Raw genomic sequence first — 15,849 nt, 5'->3', positions numbered from 1 at the left:
GTGCTGATGTAAAGTAAACATGTGGGAAATGTTATTTATTAACTATTTTGTGTGACATATCTCTCTGATTTAAGGGCATAAAAATTCAAATTTTGAAAATTGCAAAATTTTCAACATTTTCGCCAAATTTCCATTTTTTTCACAAATAAATGCAAGTGATATCGAAGAAATTTTACCACAATCATGAAGCACAATATGTCGCGAAAAAACAATCTCAGAATCAGGGGGATCCGTTGAAGCGTTGCAGAGTAATTACCTCATAAAGTGACAGTGGTCAGAATTGTAAAAATTCGCCTCGTCATTAAAGTGCAAACCCCCCTTGAGGGTAAAGGGGTTAAGGAGTCGTGCAATATGACTTAGGATAAAAGCCAAATCAGTATCTCAATTTGCAGACATGGTGTTTCGGGCTGTAGGCCCTCATCAGTGCAAAGTATGAGAACTGATTTGGCTAGGTGAGTAGGCCCTAGACTGAGGTCTAAGGATAGATAGGTGGAAATTTTTTCAGAGTTTGCAATTGACCACAATCCTCAGATGGGCTAAAAAGAATGCTAATTTCATTTGGCAAAAGTTGGGTATCTTTTTTCCTCTTCACATTATAGAGAAAGAAACTTAAAAATTAGCAAGGATATGCACATGGAAGGGCGTGCTGGTGGCATGTGGGCAGTTTCCTCATACAATCCTTATGTTTAAAAGCAAGCAACTCATTGATTAATATGGTCCTTTGCAATTGAAACTTTAAGGTTACGGAGACCATTGTTATCAGCTTGTCACTTTTCTGGTTAGGAAATTGTGAAAACTGCAATTTGCATATGCAAGCGTGTCGTCCAATAAGATGAAGGGGGTGTTGCCACCCAAGCATTCTGGAATACTCTGTTTTGATTTTCATGAGCAATGCTATAGCACAGATAGTGTGGTGACACAGCCACTTTACTTTCCTACATATGCATGTTGTTAGAACCCTCCTGTTTGTTTTTTCCATCTTGTGCTTTGCGGTCACGTGACCATCTGCCTTTATATTCCAGCTCCGCTCTTTTGGCTGTGCTGGACTTCAGTGTTGTTTGACTGTTTTGCTAGCCAGGTGCTTCTGTGCCTATCTCTGTCAGTTCGTTTGGTCCTTCTGGGACCTCTAGTACCTTTTTGTCAGTTTATCTTTTTGTTTTCTGCAACAAATTTCTCTGTTAAGGAGGTGTCCCATTTTTGTTCCAGTCCTTAGTTCTTTTAGGGACCCCTCCCCTTTATGCTATAGGTCTTCGTTCAGACTAACCGAGGACTAAGGCGGGTCTCTTCGCAAGGAATAGTCAGCCCGATACATCATAGGGATTCAGTTTAGTCTTACTGTAGGAATAGCTTTCCCCTTTCTTTCCTTAGTACTTGTTGCAGATCATAACACATGTAAAACGCTTAGGAATTTCTTTGACCCTCCTTTTAAATACACATCCTCTTCTATTATAGGGGTGGAAGAGAAAACTTGGTTAGTGAAGTTTCCGGGCGTCTTTCATCCTTGCCGAGGGGAATGCTAACTAATGTTCAAGTCTTTCATTATCTTTATAAATAACAGTAATACATTTTTGTAGATAGGTGGATTTTTTTTCCAGAACTTACAGTTGTCCACAATCCTCAGATGGGCTAAAAAGAATGCGAATTTCATTTGGCAAAAGTTGGTTATCTTTTTTCCTCTTTATATTATAGAGAAGAAACAAAAAAATTAGCAAGGATATGCACATGGAATGGCGTGCTGGTGGCACGTGGGCAGTTTCCCCAGACAATCCTCATGTTTAAAAGCAAGCAACTCATTGATTAATATGGTCCTTTGCAATTGAAACTTTAAGGTTACGGAGACCATTGTTATCAGCTTGTTGTCACTTTTCAGGTAGGAAATTGTGAAAACTGCTATTTGCATATGCAATTGTCTCATCCAATAAGAGTTTAATAATGTTTAAAAACATCTTTCATCTTTGTCAAGGGGAATTGTAACTTAATTTCTATGCTTTCATTCTCCATATAAATAATAGTAATACATTTTTTAAGGTGGGTGCAAATTTGCATTTCAGAGAAAAAAAGAGGACTTGCACTCTATAGCACCACCTATTGGAAGTAGCAATCCTACAAGTCACTATCAACCCTTTAATGAGTCATGCAATATGACTTAGGATAAAAACCAAATCAGAATCTCACTTTGCAGACACAGTTTTTTGGGCTGTTGGCTCTCATCAATGCAAAGTATGAGAACTGATTTGGCTAGGTGAAAGGCTCTGGACTAAGGTCTAAGGGGTAGCGTTTCTCCTTATGGAGAGTCACACACTAACTCTGGCACGTCAAGGTAAGGAGGTTTATTCGCCATGTAATGCTCCTCTGGGAAATTTAATATGCAAATTGCCTCTTCGGAGATAAAAGAGTACTTGTACTCTATAGCACTACCTATTGGAAGTAGCAATCCTACAAGTCACATTCAACCCTTTAACCCCTTTACGACATAGGGCGTATTAGTACGTATCTGTGCCCTGGGACTTATGCAACAGATACGTATTTATACGCCCTGGAGATTTCGCCCGCACACAGGTTGTGCGGGTATGATCACCGCCGGGTGTCAGCTGATTGTTACAGCTGACACCTGGGGCCAGGGCCGGCGTCAGCACCCGGGCAAATGCCGGGGCCCTGAGCATGCAGAGGGGCCCACTGGTGGTCGCGCACCCCGCTGGGCTATGGGCGGAGAAGAGCGGTGTCAGCGCCCACCCTTCTCCGCCGCTTGCTCAGGGCCCCGGCAGCTGGATACTTACCTCTCCCCGTGCGTCCGCAGATCCGCTGTCTTCCTGCTCTGTGCTCCCTGTGACGTCTCAGGTCAGAGGGCGCGGTGACGTCTTTATACCGCGCCCTCCCCTGAGCCGTCACAGGAAGCGCTGAGCGGGAAGACGCCGACAACACTGGAGTTCGGACCCGAGCAACGGGCAGCGGGCAGCAGGTAGCAGGTGAGGAGAAGGGAGGTGAGTATTTGATTTTTTTTTTTTAATGTATGGAGGCATGGGGCAGTATAAAGAGAAGGGGGGACATCCTGCATGGGGCATTATAAGGTGGGGAACAGCCTGCATGGGGCATTATAAAGGGGGGGGCAGCCTGCATAGTGCATTATGTGGGGGGGGAACAGCCTGCATGGAGTATTATAAGGGGGGGCAGCCTGTATGGGGCATTATGTGGGTGGTAACAGCCTGCATGCAGCATTATATGGGGTCCAGTATCCTGTATGGAGCGTTATAAGGGGACCAGTATCCTGTATGGAGCGTTATATGGGAGCCAGTATCCTGTATGGAGTTTTATAAGGGGACCAGCACCCTGTATGGAGCGTTATATGGGGGCCAGTATCCTGTATGGAGCTTTATAAGGGGACCAGTATCCTGTATGGAGCGTTATATGGGGGCCAGTATTCCGTATGGAGCCTTATATGGAGGCCAGTATTCCGTATGGAGCCTTATATGGGGGCCAGTATTCCGTATGGGGCCTTATATGGGGGCCAGTATTCCGTATGGAGCCTTATATGGGGGCCAGTATTCCGTATGGGGCCTTATATGGGGGCCAGTATTCCGTATGGAGCCTTATATGGGGGCCAGTATTCCGTATGGAGCCTTATATGGGGGCCAGTATTCCGTATGGAGCCTTATACGGGGGCCAGTATTCCGTATGGAGCCTTATATGGGGGCCAGTATTCCGTATGGAGCGTTATATGGGGGCCAGTATTCCGTATGGACCCTTATATGGGGGCCAGTATTCCGTATGGAGCCTTATATGGGGGTCAGAATTCCGTATGGAGCCTTATATGGGGGCCAGTATTCCGTATGGAGCCTTTTATGGGGGCCAGTATTCCTTATGGGGCCTTATATGGGGGCCAGTATTCTGTATGGGGCCTTATATTGGGGCCAGTATTCCGTATGAAGCGTTATATGGGGGCCAGTATTCCGTATGGAGCCATATATGGGGGCCAATATTCTGTGTGGAGCGATTCACCGGTTTCTGAGCTATTGTGGAAATTACAATAGATATCACTCATGTAATGTAAGAAGTGAAATCTTTGCATTGTACTATATATATGTATATATATATATATATATTTCTCCACCGTAACTCTGCATTATGAATCGTGGTATGTGTTAAAGGGGCCCACTGAGACTCTTTCGTCCGGGGCCCAGAAAAACCTGGAGCCGGCCCTGCCTGGGGCTATGTGCAGGGAGCGGTCCCGCACCGCTCCAGGCACATTAACCCCCGCAATGCTGCGATCGACGTCGATCGCATCATTGCGGTGGCAAGGGGAGGTGATCGTCGATACTCACCTCCTCTTCCAGCCTCCAGCGCTGTCTGCCGCGGCTTCCAGGATGTTGCCATGACGACCCGATGTCGTCATGACAACATCCGGGTCACCAGACAGCAGGAAGATTTTTTGGACATGCGCAGTGCATCTCCAAACTATCTTCTCCCTGTCCAGCGCTGACAGCCAACATGGCACAGGGATGGTGCTCCATCCCTATGCTATGCAGGCGATCAGAATAAAAAAAGTGCAAGTCCCATAGTGGGACAAAGTAAAAAAGTATAAAAACTGTCAGAAAGTGAAAAAAAAATAAAAATTTTTTTGTAAAAATATAAAAAAATAAAAATAAAAAAATCCACCAAAAATGAAATTATAATGTACCCATCCATAAATATTATTATAAAAAAAAACAAAAAAAACAATAAAAGTACATATATTTGGCATCGCCGCATCCGGAACGACCTGACCTATAAAACTATCCCACTAGTTAACCCCTTCAGTGAACACGGTAAAAAAAATAAAAAAAACGAAGCAAAAAACAATTCTTTATCACCATACCGCCAAACAAAAAATGGAATAACACGCGATCAAAAAGACAAATATAAATAAAAATGGTACCGCTGAAAACGTCATCTCGTCCCGCAAAAAACAAGCCATGATACAGCTCCATCAGCCGAAAAATAAAAAAGTTATAGCTCTCAGAATAAAGCGATGCTAAACAATTATTTTTTCTATAAAATAGCTTTTATTGTGTAAAAGTGCAAAACATAGAAAAACGATATGAATGTGGTACCGCTGTAAACGTGCTGACCCAAAGAATAAAGCTGCCTTATCAATTTTACCACACGCGGAACAGAATGAAAAAAAACAAAAAAAACAATTCCTGAATTGTTGGTTTTTGTTTATTCTGCCTCCCAAAAATCAGAATAGAAAGCGATCAAAAATGTCACGTGCCTGAAAATGGCACCAATAACAACGTCAACTCATCTCGCAAAAAACAAGCCATCACATGACTGTCTGCCAAAATCTTGAAAAATGATAGCTCTCAAAATATGGCGATGCAAAAACTAGATTTTACAAAAAATGCGTCTTATAGTGTGTGACAGCTGTCAGTCATAAAAACCCCATATGATTCTGGTATCACTGTTGTCTCACCGACCCGAAGAATAAGGTCGTGTAATCACTTATACCGCACGAGGAACGGCGTAAAAAAAAAACTCTCGGGTTAGGGTTGTGCTAGGGTTAGGGTTGGGCTAGGGTTAGGGCTGGGTTTGGGGGTTAGGGTTGTGATGGGGTTGGGATTTTTTTCAAAAGTAAGAAAAAAAGATGACGATATGGCGACTAGTGTTGAGCGCAAGTGATCGCTACTTGAGTTTGCATCGGGTGCTCTGGTATGCGTTGAGTATCGTGGGTATTTGAGTGACCTGTTTGAGTCTCCGCTCCATATGCTTCGTGGCCAAAAAAAAGCTTTGCGGGGATTGCCTGCCATGCACGAGCGATCCCCGCATGTTTTTTTTTGGGTGTCTAATAACAGTGAAACATGCGGGGCAGAGACTCGAGCATGTCACTCGAGCACACGCAGTACATGGTGCATACCTGAGTACCCGATGCAAACTCAAGTAGCGAGCACTTGCGCTCAAGACTAATGACAACTTATTCAATATGATGACCTAATGTTATCAAATTCTGTGTCGTACCTCTGGGTTCAAAATGTTCACTATACCCCTTAATAAAATCCTTGAGGGGTATAGTTTCCAAAATGGGGTCACTTGTGGGGGAGCTCCACTGTTTAGGCACATCAGGGGCTCTCCAAACGCGACATGGTGTCCGCTAAGAAATTGAATTGAAAATCGGCTCAAATTAGCGGACGCCATGTTGCGTTTGGAGAGCCCCTGCGTGCCTGAACATTGGAACTCCCCAACAAGTGACCCCATTTTGGAAACTAGACCCCCAAAGGCACCTATCTAGATGCATAGTGAGCACTTGGAACCCGCAGGTGCTTCACAAATTGATTCATAAAAATGTAAAAGTGTTTTTTTTTCCACTTTTCATATCTACGAATCAATTTGTGAAGCACCTGGGGGTTCCAAGTGCTCACTATGCATCTAGATAGGTGCCTGGGGTGGTCTAGTTTTCAAAATGGGGTCACTTGTGGGGGAGCTCCAATGTTTAGGCACACAGGAGCTCTCATAACGCTACATGGTGTCCGCTAACAATTTGAGACGATTTTTAAATTCAATTTGTTAGCGGACACCATGTCGCGTTTGGAGCCCCCGTGTGAGCCTAAACATTGGAGCTCCCCCACATGTGATGCCATTTTGGAAACTAGACCCCCCAAGGCACCTATCTAGATGCACAGTGAGCACTTGAAACTCCCAGGTGCTTCACAAATTGAATCGTAAAAATTAAAAAGTGTTTTCTTTCCACTTTTTCATTTTTACGGATTAATTTGTGAAGCACCTGGGGGTTCCAAGTGCTCACTATGCATCTAGATTGGTGCCTTGGGTGGTCTAGTTTCCAAAATGGGGTCACTTGTGGGAGAGCTCTAATGTTTAGGCCCACAGGGGCTCTCCAAACGTGACATGGTGTCCGCTAACAATTTGAGCCGATTTTCCAATTCAATTAGTTAGCGGACACCATGTCGCGTTTGGATAGTTTGCTGAACCCCAGCCTGGTTAACGCAGCGTGACGTGGGAGGCTGTAAGCTGTACAGTGCAACCTGAGGAACTTAACAACTGTGAGTAAACTCTGAAGACTGCACCCCACTGTCTCTGTGAAGTTATTGCTGCGCCATCAACCCCTGCACTACACCACAACATCCATAACATCTCAGCACAGCCCTGGATCTAACCTCTACCTGTGGAGAGCTAAACCAACCCTGGTGCACAAAAATCAGCTCCAGAGGACCTGCTCCGCAGCGGCAGCTCTCTAGCCGCATACCACAGGTGGCGTCACGAACTCTATACAAGAACTATAAATCCCCTGTAAATATTCCCTCTTATTGACTGCCCTGGGTCACGGACCGGGTCAACGCCACTGTGACATCTCCCCTAGCAACGACCGGCCCGGCACCGAGTACCCCACGGCCCAGGGGGGCGCGTCATCTTTGGCGTCACGAACAGGATTTGAACCCACCTGTTATCACCTGGTATTGTGGGCCTAGAGACTGTGTTCTATACTCAATGTGGTGCCCGCCCCAGAAGAACGGGTGCCATTATGTGCGACACAAAAAACAACAAGAAACCGCCTCCCATTGTGGGCCAGGTTCCAGAATGACGCCAAAAGCGAGGCCCGCCCCGAACATTGGTGACCATGTGTGTGGATGTGTCCATCAAGCTGGGGGGGCCGCCCCAAGGTGTGTCCGACAGCAAGTTGCCATGGAACTGCCCCCGAAATGGGAGAGGGGAGAAGAAACCTGGGAGACAAGGAGGATCTCCAGCAGTCTAGACTGACCGCACGCGGCAGGTAAGATGGAGAGAGGTCAGCCTGAAGCTCCGTCTAGTGGTCTGCAGCCTGTGGCAGAGCCCTTCACTGTGGAGGGGATGCTAACTAAGTTGTCCCTGGAGGACACCAGCTTCATCCGAGATGAGATGCAGGAACTGGGCAGGAGGATGGAAGAGGCCCAGCAAGCTGCGATTGCTGCCTGGAGAGCGGAGCTGATGGAGAAGTTGGTGACCCAGCAGCAGTCAGCGCTGCAAGCGAACAGCAGCGCCCCAGTCCTGGCGGAGCCTGACCAGAACCAGGAGGCAGAGTGCAGCACAGGAGCGGCCGCGGGAGCAGTTAAGAGAAGACTCCCTGTCACGGGCGCTGAAAGCGCTGACCTGCTCCTGGGCCCCCTGGTGGAATTCCCTGTCCCGGGCGCTGAAAGTTGTGATCTGCTCCTGGGCCCCATAACGGAACCTCCGTAACCGGGCGCGCATGCGCCCGCTCTGCTCCTGGTCCCAGAGCCTTCTAACCCGGGCGCTAGTGAGGAAAACTTGCTCCTAGGCCCCCTTCAAGAGCCATCAGCCCCCACACCAGAATGGGTGTACGGGCGTGCGGTCTGGGACTGGTCCGCGGAGGTGGAAGACCAGAGCCTCCTGTTGCTGCCCGCTCCTGAGGCCCCAGTAGCCCACCAGGAAGAAGATCAATTCCTGTGGGATAACCCGGGGGGGGACCTCATGGGTTTCCCCTGGGAGACCCGCAGGGAAGCTGCCTAGAAAGAGGAGTATTGCCGACGGGAGCTCCAGCAGTTGGAGAAAGAGCGGCGCATCCGGCGGGCGCGCTGGGAAAGGATGGAGGCCCGGAATATGGAGGAGAAGTCCAGGGCCCGCAGAAACAAGGAGGCCGCACACGGTACCCTTGCCGAGGGGACCGTGGTGAAATTCAACCTGGATGGAGGATGGGGTTTCATCCGGGATCCACATGCCGAGACGGATCTCTTTGTCAACAGGAGGGACGTGGAGTCCCACCTAAGGGAAGGACATCCGGATCGGAATCTATACCCTGGTGATCATGTCACCTACACCAGGCATAGAGGTGAGAGGGGCTGGTATGCCCTGAACGTCCACAGGGTGGTGGAGGAGAGTGTACCCTCGCCATCTAGAGCTGATGACCCGGCTGGGCCAGCCTATTGTGGACAGGTGCTTCCCCGGAGGGAGCACCATTACTGAACTGTTCCTTTGAAAAGAACTGTATATAGTTACCCGGGAGGGTACAGCAAAAACACTGCGAGTTTAAGAAATGTTGTGTTTATCCAGTTACCCGGTTAGGGTATAGAGACATTTAGCTCGTGAACGGTGAGCAGCTAAAAACTTTCACATGTAAATAGTTGCACTTCTTAAAGTGCCCCTTATTGGTTTTATGCAACAAAAACTGATCTCAGAACGAAAACCCGTTTGGCGTGGCCGAAGATGTGGTCCAACGACCGGATCACCTATGCCCTGCAGCCACGCCCAGGGCCTACGTTGAGGGTTTTCGGACGGGTCCCTCAAATTGCACCTTCTTCAGTGAGATGGACACCCGGTTAAAGATCGCAATGTATCTGCTGAAGAATGTTATATGTGGAAAATGTTTTATATAAGTGAAGGCAATGTTTTTAAAAGTGCTTTTATAATGTTTTGATAACGAAACCAGTAACGTTCAAGTGGTGTGCCTCCCATAAAGGGAATAAAAAGTTGTTTGAAAATTCTTCTATGTGATGCATCTAAAAATTGCATGTCTTTAAAATATTTTGTGTTTTACTCTGTTCCAGCCTGCGGACGTGCTGTTTTACCAAGGTGGTATGTGGTGCCCCTGCGGGTTCAGTCGCCACAGAGGTACTGCATCTCACCCAGAGGTGTGGTATCTCACTCTCCGGTAAGGATAGAGTGTTGCCCGGGACCCTAACACCTGCATCCAACACTACACTACTGCAGACCAGCTGGAGGGGCAAGATGTGTCGCGCTTCCTGCTGAGCCCTGACCCTGGTTGGAGTGGGGGGAACCAAATTAGGGGGAACCATGTAGTGGGTGTGGGTGGAGGACATAGATCAGGGGAGCACTTGTTAGAAGTGAGATAAAAGAGGGAACCATCTTGGAAAGACAGGTCAGTCAGAGGAGGACAGTGAGAGGAGCAGGAGCTCTGCAGGAGCTCTGCTCAGGAGGAAGGCTTAGCAGAGAGGCCCAAGACTGAGAAGGAGAGGAGGAAGGAGAGAGGAGCAAGAGAATGGAACGCTCAGGAGGAAGGCCTAGCAGAGAGGCCCAAGACTGAGAAGGAGAGGAGGAAGGAGAGAGGAGCAAGAGAAAGGAACGGGAAAGTGATCCCAGGGGTACGGGCATTGCTGGAGGCCACCCGTACGCCCGAATCTGCCAGGCGGTGGATGGATCAAGCTGCAGGGGGGACCGGCCCCTGACCAGTGAGAATTACAAGGTTCAACTGGAAACAGTAGGCTTCTGTACTTTCAGGGTGCAGTTGCCACATCCGCACTCAAGTCGCCAAAAAGGTAACCATCAAGGATCCAGGGGACTCCAGGTAGCCCAGAAAGGTCCCAGGATACCGGCTTGGGACATTGTTTGGCGATGCGCCGGGCAAGAAGGGTGAGAGCCAGTGCAGAAAGACGGCTGAGAAGGTCATATAGAACGGGGTCCAGTCAGGCACTCTTAAAAAACTTGGGAGTTTGCTGAACCCCTGCCTGGTGAACGCTGCGTGACGTGGGAGGCTGTAAGCTGTACAGTGCAACCTGAGGAACTTAACAACTGTGAGTAAACTTTGAAGACTGCACCCCACTGTCTCTGTGACATTATTGCTGCGCCATCACCCCCTGTAATTCACCGCAACATCCATAACATCTCAGCACAGCCCTGGAGCTAAGCTCTACCTGTGGAGAGATAAACCAACCCTGCTGCACTAACATCAGCTCCAGAGGACCTGCTCCGCAGCGGCGGCTCTCTCTAGCCACATACCACAGGTGGCGTAATGAACTCTATACAAGAACTATAAATCCCCTGTAAATATTCCCTTTTATTGACCGCCCTGGGTCACGGACCGGGTCCCCGCCACTGTGACATCTCCCCTAGCAACGACCGCCTCAGCACTGAGTACCCCACGGCCCAGGGGGGTGCGTCACTTGCAACTGACCAAAATCCTCAGATGGACTAAAAAGAATGCTAATTTCATTTGGCAAAAGTTGAGCATCTTTTTTCCTCTTCACATTATAGAGAAAGAAACGTAAAAATTAGCAAGGATATGCACACGGAAGGGCGTGCTGGTGGCACGTGGGCAGTTTCCCCAGACAATCCTCATGTTTAAAAGTCAGCAACTCATTGATTAATATGGTCCTTTGCAATTGAAACTTTAAGGTTACTGAGACCATTGTTATCAGTTTGTTGTCACTTTTCTGGTTGTGAAAACTGCAATTTGCATATGCAAACGTGTCATCTGACTCACCCCCTGGGCCGTGGGGTACCCGGAACCGGGCCTTCTGTACGATGCTGGGGGTAGTAGTGGCAACCTGATCCCGTGGCTCAGGGTGGTCAGACCAAATTGTGGCAGTCTATCAATCAGTGCTTTAAATGTTTTGTGAATGTCCGACTACGCCACCCGTGGATTGCGGTCAGAAATAACCGCTGCTGCGAGGAAGACCGCTGAGGCTGATGTTGGTGTGCAGCACAGGGGTAGGATAACTCCCCCAGAGTGTAGCCTCAGGGCAGTGTAAGTGGATGTTGGGGGTGATTGTGTGATTTCTGCTGCGCCTGCACTGAGTCCAATGATGCAGTCCAGGGTCTTTACTCACAGTTGTTATCCGAGTCACTTCTGTCAGCAATGACTGCCCAAGCTGTGCTGCGTCCACCAGGTGAGGGGCTCGGTCAACCCCCAGGCAATTCAGGAGTATGGCACAGGACCCCCTTCTGTCCTTTCTCTGGCCTCTCGTGCCCCACCAGTGTCCTGGCTTCTGTCCAGCTACCGCGGACCGTGTCGAGTAAGCGTTGTCCTTCACTTCCCGCTATCCTTTATGGTGCCTTCCTAGCAGGTTTAGCGGGGGGTCGCACCAATAAATGATCACGACCTCCGGTTCTTGGCTGAGGGTAGATTCGCCTCCACCAATTTAGGGATCCGGCACCTTTCCACAGCCTGACCCTTCCTCCCTGTATAATGGGGTATGCAACGATTGCTGTCCGTTCTGCTCTCTTAGGGTCCCTTCTGCCTTCTTGTTTCTGGAGCCCTTCCACTCCTCTGTCTCTTCTCCTTCCTTCCTTCTCCTTCTTCTCTTATCCTCTCTGGCCCCGGCTTTCTCTCTAGGTCTGCCTCGTGGAGCTGAGCTCAGGTGACCTGCACCCAATGAGCTCCTTCCTGTGCTCCAGAAACCGTCCCCTTTCTGCTCCTACACCACTGGGTTATCTTCCCCCCTCCCCACTCCAGCCAGCGACATGGTCAGTTGTGCCTGCATCTGGGAGCACCGTCGAGCTGTCCCCCGGAAATAGGGTGTGCGTGTGTGTGTGCATGCAGCTAACTGAGCCCTGGTCCACACTCCATCCTTACCTGGGAGTGGAATATCACACCTTTGGTTGAGGTGCAATACCCCTGTATCAACCGAACCCTCGGGGCGCTACACATCCAATAAGATGAAGGGGGTGTTGCCACTGAAACATTATGGAATGCTCTGTTTTGATTTTCATGAGCAACACTATAGCACAGATAGTGTGGTGACACAGCCGCTTTACTTTCCTACGTGTGCATGTAAAAGCTTATGAATTTCTTTGATCCTCCTTTTAAATACGAATCCTCTTCTATTATAGGGGTGAAAGAGAAAACTTGGTTATAGAAGTTTCCGGGTGTCTTTCATCCTTGCCGAGGAGAATGATAACTTATGTTCAAGGCTTTCATTCTCTTTATAAATAATAGTAATACATTTTTGTAGATAGATGGATTTTTTTTCAGAACTTACAGTTGTCCACAATCCTCAGATGAGCTAAAAAGAATGCTAATTTAATTTGACAAAAGTTGGGCATCTTTTTTCCTCTTCATATTATAGAGAAGAAACAAAAAAATTAGCAAGGATATACACATGGAAGACCGTGCTGGTGACACGTGGGCAGTTTCCCCAGACATTCCTCATGTTTAAAAGCAAGCAACTCATTAATATTGTCCTTTGCAATTGAAACTTTAAGGTTACGGAGACCATTGTTATCAGCTTGTTGTCACTTTTCAGGTAGGAAATTGTGAAAACTGCAATTTGCATATGCAAATGTATCATCCAATAAGATGAAGGGGGTGCTACCACCCAAGCATTCTGGAATACTCTGTTTTGATTTTCATGAGCAATGCTATAGCACAGATAGTGTGGTGACACAGCCACAGCACCAATAACAACTTAAACTCATCTCGCAAAAATCAAGCCGTCACATGACTGTCTGCCAAAATATGGAAAAATTATAGCTCTCAAAATATGGCGATACTAAAACTAGATTTTACAAAAAATGCGTCTTTTAGTGTGTGACAGCTGTCAGTCATAAAAACCCCATATGATTCTGGTATCGCTGTAGTCTCACCGACCCGAAGAATAAGGTCGTCTAATCACTTATACCGCACGAGGAACGGCATAAAAAATAAACTCTCGGGTTATGGTTGTGCTAGGGTTAGGGTTGGGCTAGGGTTAGGGCTAGCGTTAGGGCTGGGTTTGGGGTTAGGGTTGTGATGGGGTTGGTATTTTTTTGAAAAGTAGGAAAAAAAGATGACGATATGGCGACTAGTGTTGAGCGCAAGTGCTCGCTACTTGGGTTTGCATCGGGTGCTCTGGTATACATTGAGTATCGTGGGTATTTGAGTGACCTGTTTGAGTCTCCGCCCCATATGCTTCGCGGCCAAAAAAAAACTTTGCGGGGATTGCCTGCCATGCACAAGCGATCCCCGCATGTTTTTTTTTTGGGTGTCTAATAACAGTGAAACATGCGGGGCAGGGACTCGAGCATGTCACTCGAGCACACGCAGTACATGGTGCATACCTGAGTACCCGATGCAAACTCAAGTAGCGAGCACTTGCGCTCAAGACTAGCGACAACTTATTCAATATGATGACCTAATGTTATCAAATTCTGTGTCGTACCTCTGGGTTCAAAATGTTCACTATACCCCTTAATAAAATCCTTGAGGGGTATAGTTTCCAAAATGGGGTCACTTGTGGGGGAGCTCCACTGTTTAGGCACATCATGGGCTCTCCAAACGCGACATGGTGTCCGCTAACCAATTGGAACCATGTCGCGTTTGGAGAGCCCCTGTGTGCCTAAACATTGGAGCTCCCCCACAAGTGACCCCATTTTGGAAACTAGACCACCCAAGGCAACAATTTAGATGTATAGTGAGCATTTGGAACCCCCAGGTGCTTCACAAATTGATTCGTAAAAACGAAAAAGTGTTTTTTTTTCCACTTTTTCATTTTTACAAATCAATTTGTGAAGCACCTGGGGGTTCCAAGTGCTCACTATGCATCTAGATAGGTGCCTTGGGTGGTCTAGTTTCCAAAATGGGGTCACTTGTGGGGGAGCTCCAATGTTTAGGCACACAGGGGCTCTCCAAACGTGACATGGTGTCCGCTAACAATTTGAGCTGATTTTCTAATTCAATTTGTTAGCAGACACCATGTCATGTTTGGAGCCCCCCTGTGAGCCTAAACATTGGAGCTCCCCCACAAGTGACCCCATTTTGGAAACTAGACCCCCAAGGCACCTATCTAGATGCATAGTGAGCACTTGGAACCCCCAGGTGCTTCATAAAATGATTCGTAAAAATTAAAAAGTGTTTTTTTTCCACTTTTTCATTTTTACGGATTAATTTTTGAAGCAAATGCTTCACTATGCATCTAGATAGGTGCCTTGGGGGGTCATGTTTCCAAAATGGGGTCACTTGTGGGGGAGCTCCAATGTTTAGGCACACAGGGGCTCTCCAAATGCAACATGACGTCCGCTAATTATTCAAGCAAATTTTACAATGAATAAATGAATAAGTCAAATGGCTCTCCTTCCCTTCCGAGCCCTGCCGTGCCCCCAAACAGTGGTTTTTCCCCACATATGGGGTATCTGCGTCCCCAGGGGAAATTGCACAACAAATTTTGGGGTCCATTTTTTCTTGTTACCCCTGCGAAAATAAAAAAATTGGGTCTAAAGTAACATTTTTGTGAAAAAAGTTAAATGTTCATTTTTTTCTTCCACATTCCAAAAATTCCTGTGAAGCACCTGAAGGGTTAATAAACTTCTTGAATGTGGTTTTGAGCACCTTGAGGGGTGCAGTTTTTAGAATGGTGTCACTATTGGGTATTTTCTGTCATAAACACCTCTCAAAGTGACTTCAAATGTGATGTGGTCCCTAAAAAAATGGTTTTGTAAATTTTGTTGGAAAAATAAGAAATCGCTGGTCAACTTTTAACCCTTATAGCTCCCTAATAAAAAAAAAATTTTGGTTCCAAAATTGTGCTGATGTAAAGTAAACATGTGGGAAATGTTATTTATTAACTATTTTGTGTGACATATCTCTCTGATTTAAGGGCATAAAAATTAAAATTTTGAAAATTGCAAAATTTTCAAAATTTTCGCCAAATTTCCATTTTTTTCACAAATAAATGCAAGTGATGTCGAAGAAATTTTACCACAATCATGAAGCACAATAAGTCGCGAAAAAACAATCACTGAATCAGGGCGATCCGTTGAAGCGTTCCAGAGTAATTACCTCATAAAGTGACAGTGGTCAGAATTGTAAAGATTGGCCTGGTCATTAAAGTGCAAACCCCCCTCGGGGGTAAAGGGGTTAAGGAGTCGTGCAATATGACTTAGGATAAAAGCCAAATCAGAATCTCAATTTGCAGACATGGTGTTTCGGGCTGTTGGCCATCATCAGTGCAAAGTATGAGAACTGATTTGGCTAGGGGAGAGGCCCTGGACTGAGGTCTAAGGATGGATAGGTGGAAATTTTTTCAGAGTTTGCAATTGACCACAATCCTCAGATGGCTAAAAAGAATGCTAATTTAATTTGGCAAAAGTTGGGTACCTTTTTTCCTCTTCACATTATAGAGAAAGAAATGTAAAAATTAGCAAGGATATGCACAT

General features: G+C 46.8%; 1 non-coding gene across 1 annotated transcript; it reads right to left on the bottom strand.

Annotated features, from left to right (window-relative positions):
• Positions 1-1,872: 1,872 nt before the first annotated feature.
• LOC141155628 (U6atac minor spliceosomal RNA) lies at positions 1,873-2,001 on the bottom strand. The gene has a single exon (XR_012247555.1). It is a non-coding gene; the product is annotated as a U6atac minor spliceosomal RNA (small nuclear RNA).
• Positions 2,002-15,849: the final 13,848 nt, after the last annotated feature.

This window comes from Phyllobates terribilis, unplaced genomic scaffold, assembly GCF_046119375.1.
Source record: "Phyllobates terribilis strain yellow unplaced genomic scaffold, ASM4611937v1 Scaffold_7__3_contigs__length_470593459, whole genome shotgun sequence".
NCBI lineage: Eukaryota > Metazoa > Chordata > Amphibia > Anura > Dendrobatidae > Phyllobates > Phyllobates terribilis.
Note: the sequence above shows the minus strand (reverse complement) of the source record. Positions and strands in the feature narration are given on the sequence as shown.